Source organism: Acinonyx jubatus, chromosome D1 (genome assembly GCF_027475565.1).
Source record: "Acinonyx jubatus isolate Ajub_Pintada_27869175 chromosome D1, VMU_Ajub_asm_v1.0, whole genome shotgun sequence".
Classification (NCBI taxonomy): Eukaryota; Metazoa; Chordata; class Mammalia; order Carnivora; family Felidae; genus Acinonyx; species Acinonyx jubatus.
In genome coordinates this window covers 43,972,975-43,993,485 of record NC_069390.1, presented here as the reverse complement: position 1 = coordinate 43,993,485, position 20,511 = coordinate 43,972,975, and the positions used below count along the sequence as shown (strand labels likewise).

Sequence of the window (20,511 nt, the reverse complement as noted above, 5' to 3'; positions counted from 1 at the left end):
GGCTCCCAGCGCTACCCCACCCTCAAACTCCCAGATCACCCCCCCAGTAGGCGGGGCCTCGTCAGGAGGCGGGGTTGAGATTGGCGGGAAATCTTGGGCGGGGAGTGCCCGCGGCGGCTGAGAGCTTCGGGGCGGCCACTACAAAATCGCCCTTCTCGGATCCTCAGTGATTATTACCTGTGTATTGCCGATTCCCTCCAGTTTCTCACCGCTCGGCTGATACACCTGAAATCGTTCGAGACGACGCCTGCGACTACAGGTGATGCAGTGTGCCGCTCGAAATCTCTCATTCAGGGTCCACAGAGATTTGGGGTATTGTGTGACTGGAAGAAGAGCGAGGCTGTAAGAAAGGCCACAAAATAATAGTTCGTTTGTTTGTGTCAACCACCCTCTTCGTCAAGTACTTTGTGTACACGCATTTCTTTCTACTTCGGAAATCCTTTTCTCCATTCCCTGGAGAAATCATTTTTCAAGGCTCTGTTGCCATTGGTCCCTCTTTAGTATCATTACTGGTTTTCCCTACAAGACTTTAAACTCCATGAGGGCACTAATGCCTTTCTCTGGTGTCAAAATCAAGCACGATGCTTGTTTTTTCTTTATTTTGTTATAATGTTTTAATCGGGTAGATCAGACCACTGAGAAAAACTGGACATTTTCTTCTGAAACACGTATTTTCTCTGTTGAGAACTTTTGGCAAATCCACAGAGAGTTTAGCACAGCTCTGCAAACATCTGCCAATTTAACACCTACCCTGTACCAACGTTGACATATTTTCTTTATAAAGTAGGAAAGTTAAGTACCTAGACTCAGGCAAGGTCCACATTGAAAGTTTGGTCCTTAATGATCTAAGCTTTTGCAGATGAAGTAACAGACTCAGGTCACTTCTGTGATTTGCTCGAGTTCAGAGCAATTTAGTATCACAGTCTGTTTAAACCTTTCACTTTGATATTTTGGTCTTTTTTCCTCTGTCAAATATTTTTCAGGTTAAATAGGACTCCCTAGTATTCTGCATTATGAACATACGATGTTTTATTTAACCAAATCCCTGTTTAATATTTAGGTTCCCCCCTACTCACCAACTCATTTATGAACTGCTTGGTACATAGTTTTGCTTGTATACGCCAATACTTCCTTCTTTAGAATAAATTCCTAAAAATGGAATTGCAGAGTCGAGTGAAATGGATTTTTCCAAAGCTTTTAATAAAAAGTGCTAAGCTGCCCTCCAGAAATGTTTTATCAGTTTATACTCTCCACAATAGTATATGAAACCTCCCTGGTGGTCTAGTGGTTAGGATTCGGTGCCAACCACAATAGTATTTGAGGGTGCCCTCCTCCTCCTTAAATTCACCAACACTGGTTGTTGTCATTTAAAAAAGAATATATATTATATATATTTATTATATTATATATATTAATATATATTATTTATGAATTATATATATTATTATATTATATCTTTTTTAATGTTTATTTATTTTTGAGAGAGAGCATGCAAGTGAGTGGGGGAGTGGCAGAGAGAGAGTGGGACAGAGGATTCGAAGCAGGCTCTATGCTAACACCAAAGAGCCCGGCTCAAACTCATGAATGAACATGAATGAGATCATGACCTGAGCCAAAGTTGGATGCTTAACCAAATGAGCCACGAGGCACCCCAAATTGTTGTCATTTTAAAAATCACTGTTAATTTAGTGGATTAAATTAGCAGATTGTTCTCTTCTGTTTCTCTAGCACCCAGCACAATGCCTAGCATATACTAAATGCTTAATAAATATTATTTAATGAATGTTGAGTGCAAAGTAACTACTCATTTAATAATTGTTATATAGTACATAAACATTTTGGCAATTCTTTTCTGCATATGCGTATATTCACATGCTTCAAAAATATGTGTAATAAATATATAATTGTTTTTAGAAATAAGATCATACTAAACTGTTTTATACTACACTTTAAAAGTTATGGCCATGTTTTCGTGTTCATAAGTAATGATATATATTATTTTCAATAGTGACATAGTATTCCATTGCGTAGAAATACAATAATTAACTAAACTATGGGTGAACCATTAGCTTATTTCCAAGTCTTCATTATTATAAAAATACTATAATGAATATTTTTATACATACACACATTTTTGTACTTTCCTGATTACCTCCTTATGATGAATTCATAGTAATGGAATTGCCAGGTCAAAGGGAACTGGCATTTACAATTATGATAAATATGGCTAAATTACAAAAAAGCAAAAACTTATATCAATTTATATTCTACAGTGGCTGAGAGTCCACTTTCTTTATACTTTCACCAGCACTGGATAGGGTAAGTACTTTTTACCTTTATCAAGTTGATAGGCAAAAAAAAAAGAGGAAAAAAATCTCTTTAATTTTACTTGTATTTTTTGCTTCCTAGCCAAAAAAAAAAATCTTTTCATGTATTTCTTGTCTGTTTATGTTACTTTAGTGAATTGCCACTTAATTCCCTTCCTCAGTGTATTATTATTAGTCATTTTCTCATTGATTTCCAGGAGCCCCTGCCCTTAGGTAGTTAACCTATTGCTACCGTGTTACTTTTGTAGAAGGAATGTATTGAATACAAAGAAAAGAAACCCAATGAAGCTAGTTCAAGTAAAAGTTAAGGGGAGGGACAGCATGGGGGATACTGTAAGTATGTAACAGGGAATCACGTAACATCAACATAGGGATTTTTTTTTAAAATGTCTACTTATTTATTTTGAGAGAGAGGGGGAGAGAGAGAGAGAGAGAGAGAGAGAGAGAGAGAGAGAGAGAGAGAATCCCAAGCAGGCTCCACACTCAATGCAGAGCCCCGTGTGGGCTTGATCTCACAATGGTGAGATCATGACCTGAGCTGAAATCAACGGTTGGACGCTTAACCCACTGAGCCATCCAGGCACTCCAGAATTTTTTTTTATTTACTAAGCTACTCCTAGTGCCTAGAACAAAGCCTAGCATAATAGTAGGTACTCATTAAATATTTGTTAAATGAAAAAATGAAAGAATGATGAATCTCTCACTCTCAAACTTGTCCTTTTGATTGTTATCTCCTAAATAAATATTTAGGGCTTTGTGATATATCCTTCATTCACAGTGATTGGCTAGACTCTTCAGAGGCTCATATCAAAGCTTCTCTCATAAGCCATCAGAACGGGCATTTGGTTAGCCTTTTGGTCAAAACTGAAGGTCCTAAGCACTTACTAAAGTTTTTACATGACTTTCAGCTCTTCATGTTTTGGGGATTTGGCTTAGGATGCATCTTGGTCTTTCACCAAGAGTTGAAAAATTGATCAGTAGAGATATTTTGTAGGAAGAGTGGGTCAGCAAATGTAGCAGTACTTCTTCAATTTCACTCAACACTTGTAACTTTATGCATTCTTTGGAAACACCTCTTTCCTCACCTTACCCCAATGAGCAAATACTGGCAATCTCTTGCTTGCACTTGGGTAAATATATGTCATCTGGCAATCAGCTCAATGTCAGTTGCTTGCATCTGTGCTATATGCCTCCAGCTTCTTTCTGTGGGGGTCTCTTTACTCTTCCACGCGACTTTCTTCAGCAACCCATATCTGATCCAGATATCCATAGAATGGCTTTGCCTCACACCTCTGAGTATAGATTTTGACCACTCAAAACTCATCTTTGCAGTTAGCCAGCCATCTTCGCTTGTCCAGATTCCACTAGAATGTTGGCTCCATGGAGGCAGGGGCTTTTCATCTATTTCATTCACTGCTGTAGTCATCTGTGTCTGGTATAGTACCTGCTTAATAAGTGCTACTGAGGGGCGCCTGGGTGGCTCAGTCGGTTGAGCGTCTGACTTCAGCTCAGGTCATGATCTCGCGGTCCGTGAGTTCGAGCCCTGTGTCGGGCTCTGTGCTAACAGCTCAGAGCCTGGAGCCTGCTTTGGATTCTGTGTCTCCCTCTCTCTCTGCCCCTCCCCCACTCAGGCTCTGTCTCTCTCACTCTCAAAAATGAATAAATGTTAAAAAAAAAATTAAAAAAAAAATAAGTGCTCCTGAAGTATCGAGTGAATGAATGCCTCAAATATAATCCTGACGTGAATCCACTGTGACCCCCATAACCCCCAGCTCTAAGGGACATATATCAAAGTTCCATTAAAGCCTCTCTCCCTGGGCATGAGGTGAGGAAAAACCAATGTCAACACACTGCACATTAAAAACCCTCTCAAAATCTTCTAAACTTCAACTTTTTTTCTGACTTAGAAGTGGATACACAGGTAAATTGCAAAAGCAGCCCCCCCCCCTTTTTTGCAATTTCTACTTTTGGTGGCCTTCCACTTTACTGTGGAATGTGGGAATAATTTACTTTCTTAGAACCATACACAAAAATGAGATAGAGTCTCACTTTAACATCCTGCTACACACATATAACAATTGCACTTATTTGTTTACATATTCTCTCCATCTATTAAATCACCAGCTCTTGGAGAACAACGACACGCACACACACACACACACACACACACACACACACACACACACATAAAGTGTCACACTAACTAGCGCCTAACATAGTTTAAAAAATCAGGGATGAATAAAAGTACCTTAGCAGTACTAGTAATAATTCCAGTGTATTGCACAGTACCAAAGATTAGTGTCCAACACTGTCTTTCCAGTACCCTTCTAGGAGAAATCTTTAAATTTGGAATTATTTTTTTCTATTAAAAATATTTTTTAATTAAAAAAATTTTTTTGTTTATTTTTGAGAGAGAGAGAGAGAGAGAAAAACAGAGCACGTGTAGCGGAGGAGCAGAGAGAGAAGGAGACACAAAATCTGAAGCAGGCTCCAGGCTCTGAGCTGTCAACACAGAGCCTGATGCAGGGATTGAACTCATGAGCTATGAGGTCATGACCTGAGCTAAAGTCAGAGACTTAACCGACTGAGCCACCCAGGCACCCCATTTTTAAATTTTTTTTAAACGTTTATTTATTTTTGAGAAACAGAGAGAGACAGAGCACAAGCGGGGCAAGGACAGAGAGAGAGACAGTGGGGCATAGAATCCAAAGCAGGCTTCAGGCTCTGAGCTGTCAGTGCAGAGCCCGATGCGGGGCTTAAATGCACAAACTGTGAGATTATGACCTGAGCTGAAGTCAGATCCTTAACCGACTGAGCCACCCAGGCGCCCCTAAAATATTTTTTTAATTGAAGTATAACTGACATATAGTATTATATTAGTTTCAGGTACACAACATAGTGATTTGACAATTTTATATATTACATAATGCTTACCATGGTAAATGTAGTCACCACCTGTCACTGTACAAAGTTAATTACAATATTACTGACTACATACCCTATGATGTACTTTTCATCTATGTGACTTATTTATTTTATAACTGGAATTTTATAACTATTAATCCGTAAATTTGGAAATATTTATAACAAAATTGTAGGATTGCTTTCTCCTTGTGTTACTGTGTTAGATAGTCTCCATTGCCGCTATAGATCTCACTGTCCCTTCTCCAGTGGCTTCTGTTTGAGCTCAGTTGATGGAGGGCACTAGCAGATCAGAAGGCAGTGGGAGAAAGAGATCAGGGTATTTATTAACCTCCCACCTTCCCTCCATGTTGGCCACAAGTCAGCAGTGGTACTATATCGTCTCTTGCTGTTTCATTGCCCACATTCTGATTACACTGTTTTCAGTTGTGCCTTTGGAGTGTGCTGTTTCCTGCTGGGACCCTGACTGATTCAATAATATCTAAAAATTTTACAGGGTGCAGGAGGTATATGATAATTTTTTTTTAATGTGAGAAAAACCCGTTTTCTTTTCCTGAAGTTGAGTTTGTATTATACCTCTAAGAATATTAATACTAGTAGATCTGAAACAGCTGAAATAGAACCTAAGATTATGATATATACCCTTCTCTGTTTTTTACCTGTTCAAATATATAGGATAAAAGCTTATAGTTGGTTTTATTTTTTTTTTCAAAAATAAAAGGAATACACATTTATTTAAACTGTTTCAAATGCGAACAGTGTGGAAAAAAATCCCCTATGTAGAGAAAAATCCCTATTAAAATTTTAGTGATTTTTTTCCCTACGATAATATATACCTAAAGGAGGAAAATTATCCTGAGAATGTATTTTCTAATATTTATAGTTTGTAATACATTGTATTTGCATATGCATATTGTAGGTATGGCTCTCTTATTCCACAGAAGTAAATAATTGCATTTCTTCAGATCAACTTGAATCTAAACCTGAGCTCCCATCCTGCCATGCTGGTGGGTAAGTCCGTCTCGGTTACTGAGCATTTCCTCTCCATCTAGGATTGTACAAAGTTTCTAGGGCCTTAATTATCATGGAAATACCTGGAAATTATTTAGTTGTCTGTCCACATTGATTTACTGCTAAGATTCCCTTTTATGCCATCTTCCCTTCAGGTCTCATGACTCTGATACTCCTTTACCACCCTTGGAATCAAATGAGTGAATCTAGCAGCCCAAGCACCCAGGTGCAGCCTTCCCCTTTGAGGTTTTGCCACCATCCTGGGTTCTGTCACAGAGCAAGACAGAAGACTTAGCTGCTTACTCAACATTTGAGCTTCAGACTTCTAAGTCTTAAGGAATCTGTCTTCCACCTCACCTTCAAAGGCATTTCTGTCCTTTGTTTCTCCTCCTTATTTCAAAAGACAACAAGAGCCTATGTTTTGCTTTTTGCCTTACAAAAATATGAGGGTCTGGATACTTGCTTGAATGGGGGTGAGGGGCAGGGGGATACATAGAATTAATATCTCAACAAAATAACCTGCCACAAAAATTTATATCAAATTATAAATGCTTTTTTTACCCTGCTTTTTTATTTAAACATTATACCATAAACATTTCATGCCATGTGCTTTTGTAATTTTTAAGTTTTCCTTTATTATTTTCTAGAGAGAGAGAGAGAATACAAGCAGGGGAGAGCAGCAGAGGGCGAGAGATTCTCAAGCAGGCTCTATGCCCAGCGCAGAGCCCAGTGTAGGGCTTGATCCCATGATCCTGGGATCAGGACCTGAGCTGAAATCAAGAATTGGATGCACAACCGACTGAGCAATGTAGGCACCCCTAAAATCATGTCACATGATTTTAAATGTCTGCATAACAGTAAGATCCTTCATCATACAAATGTTTCATAATTTATTTAATTGACATTTCATAGCCTTTAGATAGCTCACTCTAAATGCAGTCTTATCTATATTTACTACCTTTTTAAATTTTTATTTTTTCTGGTTATTCAGAAGCTAAGGTTCTCTTCTGGTAATAACTAAAGCTTGGAATAGAACAATTGGAACTAATGGACATAATTTGGAAGACTAACAGTTTAAAGTTTTATCTAAACTCCATAACATAATTTCCCTCCCTCGGGATTACCAAAAGTGAGGCCTGTACAAAAGCCATTGGCATACTTGAGTTGTTTAGAAATATTTTTTCCAGAAGTGAAGCAATTATTACAGAATATCATCTAGATAGTTGAGTAACAATGAATGTTACATGTCCATGGGAAAATTTCAACTTGGCTCTTTTTATACTTTATTTTAATTTAATTCTAAAACATCCTGACCCAACAAAAAATGACCTTTAAATTGGAGCATAGTACTGCTTTTTTCATCTATTCTTTCTACTAAATACCATTATTGATCTTTTGATCAAATTTGCAACTACTGGTTAACAGTCAAGTTGTACCCTGAGCAAAGTCCCCACATCATTCTTGAAGGAACTGAAAACCATTAATACCCCAAGAGACCAAATGTCTCTTCTTTTGGTTCACAAGTGAAGTTTTGATATAAGAACTGCTCTAAAGAGTCCAGCCAACCACTTTCAACTCCCGGAGCCACCAATATGCCCATAGAAGGGAATGATGAAAAGGAAAATTTCTGGAGTCAGATATTTTTCACTCATTCAATATGTATTTGTTGATCTTACTGTATGCTAAGCATTATCACTAAGATACTGAGAATACCTCATAAACAAACAGATCAAAATTCCAGAGGAAGAATATAATGAGATGAAATCAGAGAGGAAATGGGACAGGGGTTACAGATAATATAAGGCTTTCAGGCCATAGTAAAGACTTTGAGATGGGAAGCTACAAGAGGATTTTGAACAGATGAATGTCATGACTGACATTTTAAAAAGATTATCCTGACCCATGTGCTGAGATCAGATTATAGGGGTCAAGCAGACTAACAAGATCCAGACTCTTATAGTAATCCAAGTGAGAGATGACAATGGCTTGGACCAGGATTGTAATGCTGAGATGGTAGGAATTAGTTGGATTCTGCATGTATTTAGAAGGTGGACCCATTTTCCTAATGGGTTGAGTGTGGCATGTAAGAGAAAGAGAGGTTTCAAAATGGCTGCCATTATCGTCCTGAACAAATGGAAGAATGGAGTCGCAGTGAACTGCAATCAAGGAGAGGTGGAAGGAGCGGATTTTGGGGAGAAAGATGATGATATGATTTTATAATATTTCAACTTTGGGATGTCTGTTAGGCATCCTAGTGGAGTTAAGGCATAGTTTGTTGGCATATGAGTTAGAGTTCAGTGGCAAGATGGAGGCTGGAGATCTAAAATTGGGAGTCATCAGGGCACCTGGCTGGCTCAGTTGGTAGAGCATACAACTCTTGATCTTGGGGTTGTGAGTTTGAGGGGTATAGAGATTACTTAAAAATAAAATCTTTAAAAAATAAAATAAAATAAAATTGGGAGTCATCATCATAAGGAAGTTATTTAGAACCACAGACTAAAGAGTAGATAGAAAAGAGTTCCAAGAATTGAATAGTGGGGCACTCCAATATTAAGACAGAAATGGGTTTGTATTTGAGCTTAGCTACTTACAAATTCTAAGATCTGTAATGCCTAATTTCGCCTCTCTGAACCTTTGTTTTATTGTTGTTGTTGTTGTTGTTGTTCTTGCTTAAACCTGTAAAATGACATACTTTGGCTAGTATCTTTTATGATTATTGTGATGACTAAGTGAATTTTTCATTTATTTTTATTTTAAAAAAAAATTTTTTTTTCAACGTTTATTTATTTTTGGGACAGAGAGAGACAGAGCATGAACGGGGGAGGGGCAGAGAGAGAGGGAGACACAGAATCAGAAACAGGCTCCAGGCTCTGAGCCATCAGCCCAGAGCCCGACGCGGGGCTCGAACCCACGGACCGCGAGATCGTGACGTGGCTGAAGTCGGACGCTTAACCGACTAGGCCACCCAGGTGCCCCAGTGAATTTTTCATTTAAAGTGCTTAACACACTGCCTGGTACATGGTGAATACTCAGTAAAATATTAGCTGTTATTATTATTTTTAAACCAGAATTTGTTTTCCAAAATGTTGCTGGTTGCCTTGGTGATAATATACTCATAGACTCAGTACAGTAGCAATACTTATTATTTAGCTAGGTAAAAAGTGGCAAACTGGAAGTGTCCAGTGAGCCACTCACTCCTCCATATGTAATATCTTAAATAAGTTACATTTTTAGCCAGGAGCCTTTTTTCCAACTTGTTAGCTTTTGAAGTCCTCCTAAATATTTAATTTTGTTTGAATCCCTTTTGAAAGTTTTTAATTATTTTATTTATTTTTCATCATTAGAAGTTCACTTCTAATCCCCATCACCTATTTTACCCATCTTGCCCACCCACCTCCCCTCTAGTGACCATCAGTTTGCTTTCTATAGTTAAGAGTCTGTTTCAGGGCGCCTGGGTGTCTGACTCAGTTAAGTGTCTGACTCTTGATCTCAGCTCAGGTCTTGATCTCAGGGTCATGAGTTCAAGTCACATATTGGGCTCTGCACTGCACATGAAGCCTATATATAAAAAAAGAGTTTGTTTCTTGGGGGGCACCTGGCTGGCTCAGTTAGTAGAGCATGTAACTGTTGATCTCAGGGTCATGAATTCAAGCACCATTTTGGCATGAAGCTTAGGTAAAAAAAAAAAAAAAGTCTTTCTTGGTATATCTTTTTCCCTGCCTTTGGTCATTTGCTTTGTTTTATTAATTCCACATATGAGTGAGATCATATGGTATTTGTATTTCTTTAACTCACTTATTTCACTTAGCATTATATTCTCTAGCTCCATCAATGTTGCATGGCAAGAGTTCGTTCTTTTTGATGGCTGAATAATATTCCATTGCATATGTATACTGCATCTTCTTTATCCAATCATCAGTCGATGGACACTTGGCATTTCCATAGTTTGGCTATGGTATATAATACTACAATAGACACTGGGATGTGTGTAACCCTTTGAATTAGTGTTTTTGTAATTTTGGGGTAAATAGTAGTGTATTATAGGGTAGTTCTATGTTTAGTTGTGTTTTTCTGAAGTTTTTTTTCTTTTAAAAAAATTTTTTTTCAACGTTTATTTATTTTTGGGACAGAGAGAGACAGAGCATGAACGGGGGAGGGGCAGAGAGAGAGGGAGACACAGAATCGGAAACAGGCTCCAGGCTCTGAGCCATCAGCCCAGAGCCTGACGCGGGGCTCAAACTCACGGACCGCGAGATCGTGACCTGGCTGAAGTCGGACGCTTAACCGACTGGGCCACCCAGGCGCCCTAAAGTTTTTTTTCTTTAACGCTTATTTTTGAGAGAAGGTCGGGGGCAGAGAGAGAGGGAGACAGAATCAGAAGCAGGCTCCAGGCTCTGAGCTGTCAGCACAGAGCCCGACATGGGGCTTCAACCCACCAACCCTGAGATCATGAACTGAGCTGAATCGGAGGCTTAACCAACTGAGCCACCCAGGCGCCCCATGTTTGGTTAGTTTTTTGAGGAACCTCCATACTGTTTTCCACAGTGGCTGCACCAGTTTGCATTCCTACCAATAATGCACAAGGCTTCCTTTTTCTTCACATCCTCACCAGCACTTGTTGTTTCTTGTGTTTTTTATTTTAGCCATCCTGACAGGTGTGAGGTGATATCTTATTGTAGTTTTGATTTATGTTTCCCTGATAGTGAGTGATGTTGAGCATCTTTTCATGTGTCTGTTGGCCATCTGGATGTCTTTGGAGAAAGAAGATTTTTTGTTTTGTTTTGTTTTGTTTTGTTTTGTTTTGTTTTGTTTTTAGTGAGAGAGAACTCCAGCTGGGGAGAGGGGCAGAGGGAGAGAGATAGTGAATCTTAAGCAGGCTCCATGCTCAGTACGAGCCTGTCACGTGGCTTGATCCCATGACCTGAGTTGAAATCAAGAGTCGGAGGCCCAACTGACTGAGCCACCCAGGAGCCCCAAGAAGTTATTTTTATTTAGCTGCCAAGATCTATGAAACATAATAATAGAGACTCTCCTTTAAAGTTTTGGCATTCAGTATGGGTGAGTGCTATAAAACTAAACATGTGACTGGTAAACTGAAATAAGGATGTACTTCTTCAGCAGATTTGAATAATCATTTGGTCTGGAAATCATTTCGTCCAGTATAGGAAGATGTCTTCTAAATTTCAAAATAAATGACCTCTTATTGTCTTAGCAAAATAAAATCTATTCTGATCTCATTTTTTACAGAAACCCAACCCAAGATTATTTGGGAAACCACTTTCTGTATTAAAAACACACATTTCTTCCTTTAATAAGCCAGAGCCAGCATTTTTTTAGTGTCAGGGTGACTTTAGCATTTCTTTTCTTTTTTTTTTTTTTTTAATTTTTTTTCAACGTTTTTTATTTATTTTTGGGACAGAGAGAGACAGAGCATGAATGGGGGAGGGGCAGAGAGAGAGGGAGACACAGAATCGGAAACAGGCTCCAGGCTCCGAGCCATCAGCCCAGAGCCTGACGCGGGGCTCGAACTCACAGACCGCGAGATCGTGACCTGGCTGAAGTCGGACGCTTAACCGACTGCGCCACCCAGGCGCCCCAGCATTTCTTTTCCTTTGGCCTATTGCTGAGGTGACAAGGGTAAATTGAGAAACAAAAAAACTGAGACATTTTATGCTGGAAAGAGCATTCTTATAAATAAGCCAAAATTTTTCATTTGTTGTATTTCTTTTTCTTCCCTCATGACGAGAGAAAAAATTCAAACCCTAACCTATCAGTAGGCTAATAATTCTTTAAATATTGGTCATGATAAAAAATAATGTGGACATTAGGGGCGCCTGGCTGACTCAGTCCATGGAGTGCGCGACTCTTGATCTCAGGGTTGTGGGTTCAAGCTCCATGTTGGGTGTAGAGATTACTTTAAAAAAATAAATCTTATGGGGCGCCTGGGTGGCTCAGGTCATGATCTCACGGTTCCTGAGTTCAGGCCCCGCATCGGGCTCTGTGCTGACAGCTCGGAGCCTGGAGCCTGCTTCGGATTCTGTGTCCCCCCCTCTCTCTGCCCCACCCGTGCTTGTGATTTGTTTCTGTCTTTCAAAAATGAATAAACATAAAAAAAATTTTTTTTTAATAAATCTTAAAAAAAAAAAGGTAACGTGCCCTTTAAAACCGACGTTTTCTAAAATTGAAGTCCAAAGTTAGTGTGCAATTCCCTTCTCTGCTGCTAGGTGGCAATTAATGCTCTGGAGAGAAAAAAATCTGCCCCCCCCCCCTTCCCCACCCAAAAAGATATGTGTATTTTCTCTTCCATAAGGTAAGAATTCTCTTAAGGATAATATTCTCTTTCCTGTTTTGTTTTGTCCAAGTGAATTTACATTCACCTTTTCCTTTAATTGTTAAGAATAACACATACAAATCCAATGCAGATTGCTATAGCTAGGGAAGAATAGATCATATCTTTGAAAGAGGGTGGTTTCCAAAAAGGAGTGTATGTTCATCAGCGATATAGAGTAGGAAGTGGCTATAATTTCCCTGTGACATTTCTTTTCTTTTTTCAGTTTTACTAAAGAAAATTTCCTGTGGAAGGAATTATAACTGGCCCATGCCAACTTTATGCCAAATGTAATATAATTAACTATAAAACAAAAATGGAGAAAGAAAATAATTTTAAAGACCTAAAAGCAATTCCAGTGTGGCAAAGCTGCTTTTTCAGGTCAACTACAGGAAAAACAATAAAAAGATTCTTTATCAGAGTCACAGACTGGTACAATATTAAAAAAACAAACAAACAAACAGCAAACCAACAACTTTTTTTTTTTTCAGACAACCTATTCAGGTTTACCTATTCCTAACAAAATTATTTAAAGACTATACATAGTTTATGTGTATGTTTACATCTAGTGACTCTGGTCTACATCCTTTAAAAAAATGTGCTTAATCGTATACATTTCTTTTTGTGACCTTCCTTACCAAAAGGATATATATAGTGGGTGTTTGCTTCATAAAATTCAAAATATCAAATCCCTATTTAAAGAAGACTCTCAGTTTGGGTCTTAAAGCAAAAAGACACTCCCCAGGCTGAACTTAATGAAGCCTAACACCAAAAAGAAAAGCTGTTTCTGGCATTCTAGGCTTTCCCTGCATCCAGATGGCCTGTCTGTAGCCTAGCCAGAACCAGACCCTTCCTGCTGCCTTTTCTGCTGGCCTTGGATGACAGCCCCAGGCTACACCGGCTTCCATACCCCTTTAACTCTTCAATGTCCAAGCTTTTTAAGAGACTGGACTTCCAGTGTGAATTGGGTTGAAAGAGTAAATCAAGTTTTAAGCTTAAAGTTTAGTTTATAAAATATTTATCCACATCACCTTCCACCCGGCCCCTCCCATAGGCTTCCTCCCCGGGTAGCTCAGCTAGCCAATTGGCATCAGAAGAGCACCGTTTGGAAGGGAGTGTGTGTGGGCAGCTTGCAGGTGAGGACAGGGCTGCCAAGGCAGACCATGCGGTTTGTCCTGTGCCTACACCCAATACCTGACTTGTGCCTTTCCAGAGCATGTGTATACACACAGCAGTTCTGCTGTTTAGGGTGTGGGTAACTTTAAAAAGTATTTTTTTTAAATAACTCTCTGACAAGACTTAGGTTCAGCAAACAAGAAATGCATAAATGGGAGATATAAAATGACCATGCATGGATTTAAGTGAGAACGTCTCTGAAGAAGTCGTGCCAGAAAAACCTACTCTGTGTTTCAGAAGTGCCCTTGGAAATCTTAACTGGTAGCAGCCATTGTTTTCATCGTGGGTTTTCAAACGTTGTGTGTATATGAGCATTTCACCAGAAGGGAATACACAAAGCTGACTTCACACTCCAAGGCAGAAATCCCCATGGTTTTGCTTTTCTCCACATAGACAGATGCTATTAACTGATTTATAAGGGTGTTTCTAAGTTGGTCAGAATAGATATTTTTGCATGAAAGCCTATGACTCTGTATCTTTTTCCTTATTTTTGAATCTCATTTCTTAGTTCTGTGTTCCCTATTATTTTAATTATTATTATTATGCCTGTTGCCAAGCTGTTTTACTTTCCGCAGAGTTGATTAGAGACCTGAGAAATCTAGGCCAACATAAAGTCCTGGTTTCCAGGTCAGACTACATGAACAAAGGGGGAAAAAAAGGCAAAAGTGCTAGCTTTCACAAAGCTCTTAAAGAAAACAAAACCAAAGCAAAAAATGCAAAGGAACCTAGAGCCTTAGTGGGTGGAGTTTAAATCTTTTTTTTTTTTTTTTAAGTTTATTTATTTTGAGTGAGAGGGCATGAGCATGAGAGGGAGAGAGAGGAAGAAAGGGAATCTCACTGCACTGTCAGTGAGGAGCCTGAGGTGAGGCTTAAACCCACAAACTGCATGATTATGACCTGAGCCAAAATCAAGAGTTGGATGCTTAACTGACTGAGCCACCCAGGCAAGTAGAGAGTGGAGTTTAAAAACAGGAACCCATGGAAGGAAACATGACAGGATAAAAAACTATACAGCACTGAGATGAAAAGAAAGTATTTAAAAGAGTGAATAAAAATAGATTTTTCAGTGTTTAGCCCGGAGTACTGCGGGTCTATGCCAAGCAATAGAATCTCTCTCCACAGCAGACAGACGTAAAAGGGGCACTGGGTGGGGCTTCCCATTTGTGGCTGCAGAACTAAAACACTTCCCTTGACCCTCTGCACCCAGCTCACTCTGTTCACATCTTCCCTCACCTGATCTCAGCTTCACCATTTACTTCTCTGCATTTGCCTGGCCCACAGATGTTGTCTTCTGTGCCATGACCTTGTCTCCTTGCAACTAAGTTGATGAAAATTGGGACTCTCCATCCCACTATGTTGTCTCAGGCCACATTGCATAACATTCCTCCCTGTTGGACCCACTCCTCAGGATTCTCCTTTCCATGAAAAAAGCAGTGAACCAGATGGGCATTTAGGAGAGATTATGTCCTCAGGAGAGATAGGGTATCACTTATTATTCGATGCACATTTCCAGAATACAGGCTGAGATCACCTAAATCCATACAGAGCAAAAAGGGCCATCATTTCTGGTTGTAAATGTCTGTTTTTCAGCTTTACTACCTTACTAACGATTGATACCTGATGCATTGCAATCAGATTTTCACAGAACGATAAAATACTACTCCCTCTAGGACGTCAATGTTAGAAAAAAAAATTTATGAAAGCAAAAAAGGAACTAACAAATAGAGTTCAATGTCAATTTTTCTTAGAAAATCTGAAGAAAAGCCCAATTAGAGGGGAAGACTATTTTATAATAATTCATCTACTGTGGGTTTAATGCTCCTTTTTTTAAAAAGTGCTTTTTATTTCTGTGAAGAGAATTTTACTTCCCTTTCATTTTGAGGAGAGGGACAAAAACTTGGGAACACTATCCCTGCATTCTAGAATAAAAAGAAAATTGCTGGCATGAGAAATGTTATGAATTTGTGAAAAACGATAGCTTTATTTCCTAATTAGAATATTGCATTTTTCTTCACTTTCCCCATCACCATGAGAGTATATATGTATGTGTGTATATATATATATGTGTGTGTGTGTGTATATATGTATACACACACACACACACACACATATATATAAAGGCGTCCTTGCCTGAAAGCCTTTGACCAGATTTCACAATGTTAGTCCTGTGCTAATAAGAAGTCTTTATTTAGTTTCTGTCTTTCCAAACAAGCCTGTAAGTTTCTAACAGAGCAAATACCAGTTTGGTCCTCTCTGTCCTCTGTCCCTTGACCCCCAGCTGAAATCTGGCTCAGTCTGTTCACCTGAAAAGATGAAACTAGACCCTATTTCTGTAGCATATTTTTGTTCTGATGCAGAGCCACACAGAGCTGTGGAGAGTTCCAGGCAGGCCCAGGGAGGAGATAGAGATTGGCCGCCATCCAGTTCAGCTGGACGAGAAGTTCGCTTCCTTGTCCTCTCACACACAGCCCCTTCCGTGCTGACCTTTGACTAGCTGGCAGTGCTCTTGAGCCCTGGCCCTGCTGCTGCTCTGCCCACGTTCTTCCTCTTCACCGCACTCTCAGTACTTCTTGGAAAGAGGAGAAAGCCAGAGGAGAAAGGGCTGGGGAGAGGAAAACTGCAAGCCCTGGATTTTTGAGCCTCTAAGGATTTTCTCCCCATCCTTGATAAGGGGTTCTGTAATATAAAAGGATGTCAACAGGGCCGCCTGGGTGGCTCAGTCAGTTGAGTGTCCAGCTTCGGCTCAAGTCATGATCTCACAGTTTGTGGTTTGAGCCCCTTGTCGGGCTCTGTGCTGACAGCTCAGAGCCTGGAGCCTGCCTCTGATTCTGTGTCTCCCTCTCTCTCTGCTCCTCCCCTACTCATGTGCTGTCTCTCTCTCTCCTTCAAAAATAAATAAAAACATTAAAAAATAAAAATAAAAAATAAAAGGGTATCAACATATGACATGCAAAATTCACAAATACTTGGAGAATTTACCATGACCTATGCATCAGGGTAGATAGCTTACAAACCTCAGAAGAACGTGCTAGCCCTTTTGCGAATATCCCATAGTTTTTTCTAAACTCCATATTTAATGGAACATTTTGCAAATGGCTTGCTTCTTTTTTGTGGTTATTATTATCAGTAGTTCCATTGTAGAGGAATAGATTCCAGGAGAAATTACGATGCATATAGACAGTGATCAAATAGCTTAAAGAATTTAATGCTAATGCCATTAAAAGTGCAAATGATTTTTTTATAATCGTTTGAATAATTTTGAAAGAGACCCAACCAATACATAACACCATCTATACCATGTTTAAAATTTAAGAAAAAGTAAATAATATGGAGTAACAATTGTAAAATTACCTTTATCATTGTAAAAGTAAAGATTTGATTGTATTTTCCTGATTTTTCTTCCCCTTTGATGACTTTAGTGCCAGTGGCTCAGTTGCATGCTTGGCCTCTCTCCTCCTGCTAACTTTGTACAAACAATGCCCTCCCTCATTTGGGGGTGTCTATTACCCTTTCATCTGGCCTGCTCTATTTACCTTCCAAAAGCTGGCATTCAGCTGAAACCAGAGGGAAAAAAAATCTTTCCCCAGTTTGTTGGTGACTTGTTGAAGGCAATTGACTGCTTTTCAACAGAAAACATTTCCTTCCCCTATTGTGTCACCTCTACTCCTTAAAACACTCAATAAAGTTCTGGCTGAGCCTTTCTGTGATTGCCAGACAATGGCTTCCTTTAAAAAAATACTTAGAGGGGCGCCTGGGTGGCTCAGTCAGTTAAGTGTCCGGTTAAACATCTGACTTTGGCTCAGTCATGATCTCACTGCTCCTGAGTTCGAACCCCACCTTGGGCTCTGTGATGACAGCTCAGAGCCTGGAGCCTGCTTCAGATTCTGTGTCTCCCTCTCTCTCTGCCCCTCCCCAACTCATACTCTGTCTCTCTCTCTCAAAAATAAATAAACATAGAGAAAAATACTTAGGGGCATTGAGGATGGCACTTGTTGGGATGAGCACTAGGTGTTGTATGGAAGCAATGAATCACAGGAATCTACCCTCAAAATCAAGAGCACACTGTATATACTGTATGTTAGCTAACTTGACAATAAATTATATATATATACTTATTATATATATTTATATATACATATATTTATATATAAATATATAGTACTTATATATAATGTAAGTACTTATCATGTATATATATACTTAGAAGCAACTGGTGTCACAGACATGGGTATTTTCTTAAGAAAAGAGTCATTGGGGCGCCTGGGTGGCTCAGTCGGTTAAGCGTCCGACTTTGGCTCAGGTCATGATCTCGCGGTCCATGAGTTCGAGCACCGCGTCGGGTTCTGTGCTGACCGCTCAGAGCCTAGAGCTTGTTTCAGATTCTGTGTCTCCCTCTCTGTCTGACCCTCCCCCGTTCATGCTCTGTCTCTCTCTGTCTCAAAATTAAATAAATGTTAAAAAAAAAAAAATCATTGATTTCCACCCATAATGTCTGCACAATAAAAGGTACCATAGAACTAGAAGGGGCTTCCCAATCCTACCCATGAATTTTCCAGGGAAGGGAAGTGAGGCCCAGAGGAGTAAGAGTCTTGTCCAATTTCTAGAGTGAAGATTCTTCATTGTTTCTGTACCATGAATCACCTTGTCAATCTGGTGAAGCCTATGGACTCTCTCTCAAAATAATGTTCTTGAAAGCATGAAATAAAGTACGTGAAGTCAAACTCTTTCCTTATACCATAAACAGATATTAATTCAAAGTAGATCAAAAACCAAATGTAGAACTTAAAATGATATAATTCTTAGATGAAAACATTTGTAAACATGAGTATGACTGTAGATTAAGGAATGGTTTCTTCTGTCTGTTTTCTTTCATGTTTATTTATTTTTGAAAGAGATAGAGCATGAGTGGGGGTAGGGGGGTGCAGAGAGAGAGGAAAACAAAGAATCTAAAGCAGGCTTCAGGCTCTGAGCTGTCAGCACAGAGCTAACACAGGGGCCTGAACCCATGAACCATGAAATCATAACCTGAGCCGAAGTCAAATGCTTAACGTACTGAGCCACCTAGGCACCCCTCTTCTGTCTTTTTTAAAACAGCTTTACTGTGGGGCACCTGAGTGGCTCAGTCAGTTAAGCGTCTGACTTTGGCTCAGGTCATGATCTCATGGTTCATGAGTTCAAGCCCCTCATTGCATGGGGCTGCTTGGGATCCTCTGTCTCCACCCCCATCCCCTCCCCCCCACTCAGTCCCTCCCCTGCTATGCCCCTCCCCTGCACTCTCTCTCTCTCTCTCTCAAAAATAAATAAAAATTGGGGTGCTTGGGTGACTCAGTGGGTTGAGCATCAGACTCTTGGTTTCAGCTCAGGTCATAATTTCACAGTTTGTGAGATTGAACCACACATTGGGCTCTGTGCTGCCAACACAGAGCCTGCTTCAGATTCTTTCTCTCCCTCTCTCTCTGTCCCTCCCCACTCACGTTCACTTGCTCTCTGTCTCTCAAAAGAAATAAACTAAAAATAAACAAACATACATTAAAAAATAGCTTTATTGAAATATAATCTATATACCATAAAATTCATCCATTTAAAGTATATACATTTTAAGTATTTACAGAATTGTGCAACCATTATCATGGTCTAATTTTAGGACATGATTTATTGATTTATTGAGTTTTATTTTTTTTTTTTATTTTTTTTTTAGGAATCTCTATACCCACCATGGGGCTCGAACTCACAACCCCAGAGATCAAGAGTCACATACTCTTCTCACTGAGCCAGCCGGAAGCCCCACTTATTTATTTATTTATTATTTAAGAAAAAAAAATTTTTTTTTAATTTTTTTTAACGTTTATTTATTTTTGAGACAGAGAGAGACAGAGCATGAACAGGGAAGGGGCAGAGAGAGAGGGAGACACAGAATCGGAAGCAGGCTCCAGGCTCTGAGCCATCAGCCCAGAGCCCGACGCGGGGCTCGAACTCACAGACTGCGAGATCGTGACCTGAGCTGAAGTCGGACGCTTAACCGACTGAGCCACCCAGGCGCCCCTAAGAAAAAAATTTTTAAACATTTATTTTTGAGAGACAGAGAGAGACAGAGCACGAGCAGGGGAGGAGCAGAGAGAGAGGGAGACACAGAATCTGAAGCAGGCTCCAGGCTCTGAGCTGTCAGCACAGAGCCTGATGAGGGCTTGAACCTGTGAACTGTGACATCATGACCTGAGCTGAAGTTGGATGCTTAACCAACTGAACCATCCAGGTGCCCAGCCCACTTATGTATTTTTAAACAATAAGGAGGATTTATTGGTTTATGTACAGACATGACCAAGCAGTGACACCAAAGTCTGGATTTTTCTAAGCCTACCTGTTCTTTTCTTTTTTTTTAAGTATTTCTATTAGATTAAATCACATGTTAGATAATTCACTCATTTAAAATGTATAGTTCAGGGGCACCTGGCTGGCTCAGTTGGTTGAGCGACCAACTCTTGATTTCAGCTCAGGTTGTGATACTAGAGTCATGGGATCAAGCTCCACATTGGGCTCTGTGCTGAGTGTGGAGCCTGCTTGAGATTCTCTCTCAGCCCCTCTGCCCCTTTCTAGCACTAGTGCTCTTTCTGTCCTTCTCTAAAATTTAATTTAAATTAATTAATTAATTAAATGTACGATTCAATAGTTTTTGGTGTATTCACAAAGTTGTGCAATCATTGCCTAGGCAATGGTTTCTTAGATATGACATCAGAAGCACAAGCAACA

General features: G+C 39.5%; 2 long non-coding RNA genes across 2 annotated transcripts; one reads left to right on the top strand and one right to left on the bottom strand.

The window, feature by feature from the left end:
• Window positions 1–13: 13 nt before the first annotated feature.
• On the top strand, window positions 14–6,776 carry LOC106989116 (uncharacterized). The gene is made up of 3 exons (XR_008290452.1): window positions 14–259; window positions 2,274–2,319; window positions 6,169–6,776. It is a non-coding gene; the product is annotated as an uncharacterized LOC106989116 (long non-coding RNA).
• Window positions 120–17,221, bottom strand: LOC128311822 (uncharacterized). The gene is made up of 3 exons (XR_008290453.1): window positions 17,116–17,221; window positions 1,077–1,149; window positions 120–340 (listed from the first exon to the last, which is right to left on the bottom strand). It is a non-coding gene; the product is annotated as an uncharacterized LOC128311822 (long non-coding RNA).
• Between the last annotated feature and the right edge of the window lie 3,290 nt (window positions 17,222–20,511).